Raw genomic sequence first — 9,254 nt, 5'->3', positions numbered from 1 at the left:
ATTGTTGAAATCGTTTTTTTTTATCACCCATCTACACACAATATCCCATAATGACAAAGTGGAAACATGTTTTAGAAATTTTCATGAATTTATTGAAAATGAATATAGAAATATCTAATTTACATAAGTATTCACACCCTGAGACAATACTTTGTAAAACCGTCTTTGGCAGCGATTACAGCTGTGAGTCTTTCTGTTTAAGTCTCTAAGAGCTTTCCACACCTGGATTGTGCAACAATATTACTTAAAACATTCTTCAAGCTTTGACAAATTCGTTGTTCATCATTGCTAGACAACCATTTTAAATCTTACCATACATTTTCAAACAGATTTAAGTCAACACTGTAACTCGGCACTCAGGAACATTCATTGTCTTCTTAGTGTGGAATTCCAGTGTAGATATGGCCTTGTGTTTTAGTTATTGTCCTGCTGAAAAGTCAATTATTCTCCCATTGTCAAGTGAAAAGTAGACTGAACCATGTTTCCTCTAGGATTTTGCCTGTGCTTAGCTCTATTCCACAGATTTTTTTATCCTGAAAAACTCCCCAGTCCTTAACGATTATAAGCATACCCATATCATGATGCAGCCACCAGTATGCTTGAAAATATGGAGAGTGGTACTCAGTCATGTGTTGTTTTGGACTGTGCAAACATAACCCTTTCTATTCAGGAAAAAAAGTGAAATGCTTGGCCACATTTTTTGCCAGTAATTGATACACCATCCAAAGTGTAATTAATAACTTCACCATTCTCAAAGGGATATTCAATGTCAGCTTTTTACATTTTTTACCCAACTACCAATAGGTGCCCTTCTTTGCGACACATTGAAAAACCTCCCTGGTCTTTGTGGTTGAATCTGTGTTCACTGCTCGACTGAGGGACCTTATAAATAATTGTATACGTGGAGTACAGAGATGAGGTAGTCATAATTTTTTTTTWWATTCTGTTAAACACTAATATTGCACACAGAGTGAGTCCATGCAATTTTAATGACTCGGTCAGCACATTTTTACTCCTGAACCTATTTAGGCTTGCCATAACAACAGGTTGAATACTTACTGACTTGACATTTCAGCTTTTAATTGAATACATTTGTATAAATGTCTAAAAACCTAGTTCCACTTAGACATTATGGGGTACTGTGTGTAGGCCTGGCACACACAATCTCAATGTAATACATTTTAAATTCGGGCTGTAACACAAAATGTGAAAAAAGTCAAGGGATGTGAATACTTTCTGAAGGCACTGTAGTTTTTTGATAGTATGACCATCTCTAGAGGATTTACAGATGGAAAATCCGGACTATCCAAATAAAGTGTGATCAAAATCCGTACTCAGAATTAGTAAAATTCCATTAGTGATGGAGTATCGATAATGAAGTAATCTTTCTTCCCACGCAAAACCCACCACTAGTACAGTATGCGTTGTCAAAGAGTGTACTAACCAGCCCAGCAACGTTTTTTAGCAGGTTTTTCAATATGACTACAATGATTTCTATATTTGTCTCTCTCTAACCACAGTGGGAAAGACAACTTCACACACTGCCGTACTTTACAAAACACACACACTGCTAAAGAGGAAGAGAGAAAAACACTGTTTGAGTGGGGTTGTTGGTTTGTGGTGTTGGAATGTAATCTACAACATACCTCGTTCACCCTCCTCAGGACTTTGAAGGGCCCCACATACCGCGGACCCAGCTTCCGGTAGGGCAGGCGGAGGGGCAGGTTTCGGGTCGAGAGCCAGACCCGGTCCCCCGGGTCTCACTGCGGTGACGGTCCGCGCTGGTTTTCTGGCGAAGCGCAGCTCGCTGGAGGTGTACACGTGCGGCCTCCCATGTCTCCTCCGCGCGCCTGAACCAGCCGTCCACCACAGGAGCCTCGGTCTGACCCTGATGCCACGGTGCCAGAACTGGCTGGTACCCCAATACGCACTGAAAGGGAGAGAGGTTAGTGGAGGAGTGGCGAAGCGAGTTCTGTGCCATCTCGGCCCAGGGCACGAACGCCGCCCACTCCCCCGGCCGGTCCTGACAATAGGACCGCAGAAACCTGCCCACATCCTGGTTGACTCTCTCTACCTGCCCGTTACTCTCGGGGTGAAAACTTGAGGCAAGGCTGATCGAGACCCCAGACGTTCCATGAACGCCTTCCAGACTCTCGACGTGAACTGGGGACCCCGATCAGACACTATATCCTCAGCCACCCCGTAGTGCCGTAAGACGWGAGTAAACAGGGCTTCCGCAGTCTGTAGGGCCGTAGGAAGACCGGGCAGAGGGAGGAGATGACAGGACTTYGAGAAACGATCCACAACGACCAGGATCGTAGTGTTTCCCTGTGAAAGAGGTAGATCAGTTAAAAAGTCCACAGACAGGTGTGACCAAGGTCGTTGTGGAACGGGTAAGGGGTGTAGCTTACCTTTGGGCAGGTGTCTCGGAGCCTTACTCTGGGCACACACAGAAGCAGGAGGAAATATAGATCCTCAGTCCTTTGCCAAGGTGGGCCACCAGTACTTCCAGTCAGACAGCGCACCGCCCGACCGATCCCGGATGACCAGAGGAGGGTGACGTGTGGGCCCAATAAATCAACTGGTCACGGACAGCAGCGGAACGTACATACGCCCGACCGGACACTGGAGGGGAGCGGGTTCTGTACGCAACGCCTGCTCAATGTCCGCGTCCAACTCCCACACGACTGGCGCCACCAGGCAAGAGGCCGGGAGTATGGGAGTCTGATCCATGGGCCGCTCCTCTGTGTCATACAGCCGGGACAGTGCGTCTGCCTTAGTATTCTGGGAACCTGGTCTGTAGGACAGGGTAAATACAAAATGGGTAAAGAACATGGCCCACCTTGACTGACGAGGATTCAGTCTCCTCGCTGCCCGGATGTACTCCAGGTTGCGGTGGTCAGTCCAGATGAGGAAAGGGTGTTTACCCCCCTCAAGCCAATGTCTCCACGCCTTCAATGGTTTAACCACAGCCAACAGCTCCAGGCCCCCCACATCATAGCTACGCTGGGCTGAGCTTCTTCGAGAAGAAAGCACAGGGCCGGAGTTTTGGTGGCGTACCCGAGTGCTGTGAGAGCACGGCTCCTATCCCAGCCTCGGATGCGTCCACCTCCACTATAAACGCCAGAGAGGGATCCGGATGGGCCAGCACGGGAGCCGAAGTAAACAGAGCTCTTAGCTGCCCAAAAGCCCTGTCCGCCTCAGCCGACCACTGCAACRGTACGGGACCCCCCTTCAGCAGTGAGGTAATTGGAGCAGACACCTGGCCAAAACCCCAGATAAATCTCCGGTAGTAATTGGCAAACCCTAAAAATCGCTGCACCTCCTTTACTGTGGTGGGAGTCGGCCAATTACGCACGGCTGCAATGCGGTCACTCTCCATCTCCACCCCTGATGTGGAATTGCGATACCCTAGGAAGTAGACGGTCTGGGTGCACAGTGGCCAGGTAGAGGTCCAGTTGTAATAGGAAGGGAGAGTTGTCCAGTTGTAATCCCTGGCACTGTGCTGCCGTCCCATSATACTCCCTGGGAAGGGAGAGGRGTATCGCACTGGGACTGGTTCCGGACGGGACGGGTAGAGGGAACCCCGGTTGGGCTGGTCYAGGCACTGGGGAGTCCTCCTGTCTCTCCCAGCAGTCCATAGTCTGGACAACACGATCCATCATGGCACCAAGATGATTTAACATAGCTGAATGTTCCTGGACGCGCTCCTCGACTCCTCTAACCGGGGTACCTGCTCCTGCTGACTCCATCGTTGGTGTGTAATTCTGTTAAGGCTGTGTAAGGGAGGCGAAGTCAGGTGCAGGAGAGCAGAGTAGAGTAAACAGGCGCACTTRTARTCCGTTCAACAATAGGCACAAAAATGACATAAGTGCCCAAAAACACGGAACATAAACTATAAAAGTATCGCGCATGAACATACACCATTAACAATGAACAATTACACACAAAGACATGATGGGGAACAGAGGACTAAATACATGTAGATTGACTGGGGAATGAAAACCAGGTGTGTATGGAACAAGACAAAACAAATGGACATACGAAAAATAGAGCGGCGATGGCTAGAAAGCCGGTGACGTCGATCGCCGAACGCCGAACGCCGCCCGAACAAGGAGAGGAGTCGACTTCGGCGGAAGTCGTGACAGAGTGTCCTGAAGTGGGATGTATTTAACTGTGATGGTGAGAAATGTTTTGCTGTCAAATTACAGCTGTACAGAACCTTTGCGAAGAATTAAACTTGGTTAAAGCTTCTCTAGTGTCCGTGAGTTATTTACTCTGAAAAATAAGAACCTAATAGATGGCGAGCTTGCCAGGAGTTCACCACAATTTGTAGTCAAACCAAAGATTCCAGATCAGTGGAGCAGAGCTGGCAACAAACAAGGTAGGCTAGTTCCTCTATCTGTTTCCACTCATTTTGACATCTTGGGGAGATGAGAATRGTTGGCTGAACTAATTATGGGATACGGACCTGGAGAGCCAAAGTTTAATTCTATAGGCCCATTGTGTAAACGACCTGTCGTAAATATATGGTGTAGGGTAGGTTCCATAAGGATAGGTCCCAAGTGGAGATTGTTCTCTGCGAGAGCCAGGCTAATATATGTGAAGGGTAGGTTCCATATAGGATAGGCCCCTAGTGGGGGTATAGGACATAAAGTCCTGTCCGTATACTCGAGTCATAGGTTCGCAGACGCTTATGGTATCGGTTCTAATACAAAGTATTAAGTGCCGTGACCAATTAATTATTATCATGGGAAGTGTCTAGTGCTATCTTAGAAAATAGTTAATAGAAGGTGTGTATTATAGACGGGAGTGAAAAAATCTAAAATACCCTGAACACCGCTGGGAATGTTTAAGGAATAATAACTAGTGATATGGCAACAAACGGACCCGTTTCTCCCTGTAATATAGAGATAGAGGAATTTATTAAAGCCATGGAAGCGCTAAAAGAAGCGAACGAGCATTCTACCAATTTGGCTGGAATATGGGAAAACTTTAGCAATTAGATAAAATTGGACAACATTTTCCTGCTGATGGTGGTTTCAAAATCAATAAAGAATTCAGGGAGGCAACCCAGAATCAAAAGCTCAATATATCAGCATTCTACTAACAAAAAATGCATCACGATAAACCAGATATGACTCCGCTCACCTCGCGAGCAGGGGTTAGTAGAGCCATAGAGAATATAACTAAATAGTTTCAATGGCCCAGATAAGACAAAGAAATGTAGCAGAAAAGATCAAAGTGTAGTCCTGTTTTAGGTGTGGGACTATTGGTCATTGGAAAAGGGAGTGTAAAGTGGGTATGGAGCCTGCTGCATTCTGAGAAAATGTTGCCAGGCAAGCGTTTGCATCATTGTAGCGATCGTCGTAAAACTGGACCAAGGCACAGCCGTACGTAGAGTTCCACATGTTTATTCAATGAAACTCACAAAAAACAATAAAGAATAAACGAAACGTGACGTTCTGGAGTGCTCACAGGCAACAACACAAAAACAAGATCCACAAAACACAGTGGGGAAGTGGCTGCCTAAATATGATCCCCAATCAGAGACAACGATAAACAGCTGCCTCTGATTGAGAACCATACCAAGCAAACATAGAAATAATACAACCTAGATTACCCACCCTAGTCACATCATTTTCAAAAGCGCAACAACAAATCCTCCGGAAAGTAGAAGGAATGGAACTTTCACCTAGCGGTGTATTGTCTCTGTTCGATCGATAGGTGGTACATAGACATTACAGTTTCTATGTGAAGGAAGACATATGAGATACGTTTTACCTAACTCTTTAGTAAAGGCCAGGGATTAAATATTGCGGAATACCTACGATGGAAATTGGCTAAATTTGCCACAGGAAAACGTATTTTGGGTTGCAGATACTAGGCGAAATGCCAGGGGAATGGATTTTAAAGGTAACACATTTAAATTATATGGCCAAACACTCCTCGCAAATGCAGAAGGCCTTAGGGTTTCTTTAAATCATTAGACATTTTATGTGGTTTTATTTTTAAATACATTTACGTTTGATATCGTCTTATTCTTGAATGGGATTCTAGAATGGACGAAAGGGTGGATGGGTCATGAGGAATGGGTATAGGGCTTACCAAACCTAAAATTAACTTTTAATTTGTATGTGGTGTGGTGGTTATGGAGAATCATGGGGAAAAGGAGACCAGTGAATCGTAAGACTCGGTGGCGAGATCCTATCGCCGTGTTGTGGGATTTATTGGATGAGGTCTTTTCAATTCAGTTAAAATGGGTATGCAGGAGGATGAAATGTTTTGAATAGATATATGTAAATGGATTCCGAAGGACAGGGAAAGAAAGGGAGGGGAAACATTTTAATGGTGTCGAAAGCCCTGAATATTAAAAATTCCTAATGAAAAAGGGTCAACTTCATTAGGAATTAAATAGATAGTGGGATTCCAATATAAAATTCATGAGAAACACCATTCTCTATCAAAATGTACCATTACTTTAGGAGATGATTATTATTTCTGTAGAGAGTTATAAAGAGTTGTAATTCTAAGGTGATTAGTTATTCCAAATGGTTTAGTTCCCTGAGGTCCTGGTCTTTGGGGTACATATATAGTGGTACTGTGTTCAGGCTGCATATAGAAAGGACAATATATGTTAATAAGGGTTGACCATAACTTCAAATGGATTGTGATATATGTATTGCTGAAGTTTTTTTTAGCAGTAACATTATGTTATGCTTTTTGACATTTGTCTTAGAGATGTTATTAAGAAAATGTTAATGTCATATTCGTCATATAGTCAATGTTTGTCTGGTTTCCTGAAACAGAAATGAAATGAACTTAACTGTTGTTATGATCTGTGCTTTTTTGAGGTTATCATGGAAGGTGACGTCAGATCGTGTCTTAAATGCATGGTAGAAATAATTTGACCATAGACAGTGTGGTGTAAACCTCAAAACCCTCCTAACCGGCTGAAGAAAGAGCAACGAAGGCGGCAATGAGACAGTGACTCCCACTCCTATCTGAGTCGAGCCATAAAAACAGGGCCGGGGTGGTGAGAGAGCGTGTGGAGTGAGCGTGGAGAGAGAGAACAAGCTCAGGTGAGAGACTCGTGTACGTGGAAGAAACGGAAGTATCTACTTGGATATTACAATCGGGACATTATCAAGGCCCATGAAATGTGACAGGCAAAGTTACATGTGCCGTTGGGAAACTGAACTGTAAARGATATCTGAAGAAGACARGCTAAAATGATAYYTGCCGGGTGAAGGAAAGGGTGGGCGGTGGTGGTATACGCCCTGCTAACTATTTAAACTAGGAATGCATTGAGATACTGATCTTTCTTTACCAGGCCACTCTTGACAGGAAAACAGGGACAAAGGGGGGCTGTAATGAGAAGAGTTATGACCGGCAATAAAAGGTTGTTTATAAATTATCCAACCCAATTTTAGAATGACTGACATCAGTGCTTACTTTGAGTCTAGGGCTCAAATTCCAGTGTACCCTGGTGATACAGTGAAACACTGGAATTTGAGCCCTAGACTCAAAGTAAGCACTGAGGTCAGTCATTCTAAATTTGGGTTGGATAATTTATCAAATGTTTAAATTGTGATTGGGATACAGGGAGAAAAAAATTGCTAAAGCAAGATGAGGGGTGGATACGCTGATAACATTTATGTGGCCAAGAGATTCTCCAGAAACTTATATCTGAGTATCATCCTGAGGGGAGGTGGTTTTTTGGGGGGGAATCACTAGATGATAGCTTGGGACAACCATGAAAGTTTTTTTTGTTTTACCCTGTATTCAGAGTTTTTATGTTACATCGCATCAATGAGTGGTGCTAAGTTATTAAACATGTACATTGTTTCTCTTTTCTTTTCAAGTCAAAATGTTTAGGTTTCGTGGAACATGAGGGTGTTCATTGTTCCGGTGGTGTAACGGTTGTGGTTGGTGGAAGGAGAAGAGGACCAAAGTGCAGCGTGGTACGTATTCATAATAATTTAATAATAAATGAATACTGAACAAAAACAACAAACCGACAAACGAACAGTTCTGTAAGGTGCAAACAAAAACACTAAACAGAAAATAACTACCCACAACCCATAGTGAGAAAACAGGCTACCTAAGTATGATTCTCAATCAGAGACAACGATCGACACCTGCCTCTGATTGAGAACCATACTAGGCCAAACACATAGAAATATAACGACTAGAACAAAACATAGAAAAACAACATAGAATGCCCACCCCAACTCACTCCCTGACCAAACTAAAATAAAGACATAAAAAAGGAACTAAGGTCAGAACGTGACAGTACCCCCCCCCCCCAAAGGTGCCGACATTGCTGGGGGAAAGGCCTAATTAACTATACAGACAATGCCTTCATCAAACAACACTGTTTCACGACGCATCAGTGACATGGCAGGAGATGTTTTGAAACAATTACTGCTTCGCATACAAGCCAGTGAATTCTATGCGTTACAGCTGGATGAGTCAACAGACGTGGCGGGCCTGGCACAGCTTCTAGTATATGTCTGCTACATTTCTGGGGGATACGTTAAGGAAGACATTCTCTTCTGCAAACCACTGGAAAACAGGACAACAGGAGAGGATATTTAATTACTGGACAACTTTGTGACATCAAACAGACTTTGGTGGTCAAGATGTGTTGGTATCTGTATTGATGGCGCAAAAGCCATGACAGGAAGACATAGTGGAGTGGTAACACACATGCAAGCAGTTGCTCCCGACGCCACTTGGGTACACTGCAGCATCCACCGAGAGGCTCTTGCTGACAAAAGAATACCTGACAGCTTGAAAGACGTTTTGGACACTACAGTGAAAATTGTTAACATTGTTAAAGCAAGGCCCCTGAACTCTTGTGTATTTTCTGCACTATGCAATGATATGGGCAGCGACCATGTAACGCTTTTGAAACATACAGAAGTGCGCTGGTTATCAAGGGGCAAAGTATTGACAAGTTTTTTTAAATTGAGAGACGAGCTTAAAACCTCTCTGGGATAGGCGGGACGCTTGCGTCCCACTTGGCCAATAGCCAGGGAAAATGTAGAGCGCCAAATTCAAAAAAATTATATAAAATCAAACTTTCATTAAATCACACATGTAAGATACCAAATTAAAGCTACACTCGTTGTGAATCCAGCCAACATGTCAGATTTCAAAAAGGCTTTTCAGCGAAAGCATAAGATGCTATTATCTGATGATAGCACAACAGTAAACAAAGAGAGTGTAACATATTTCAACCCTGCAGG

The sequence above is a fragment of the Salvelinus sp. IW2-2015 genome, unplaced genomic scaffold, assembly GCF_002910315.2.
Source record: "Salvelinus sp. IW2-2015 unplaced genomic scaffold, ASM291031v2 Un_scaffold1199, whole genome shotgun sequence".
Lineage (NCBI taxonomy): Eukaryota > Metazoa > Chordata > Actinopteri > Salmoniformes > Salmonidae > Salvelinus > Salvelinus sp. IW2-2015.
Note: the sequence above shows the minus strand (reverse complement) of the source record.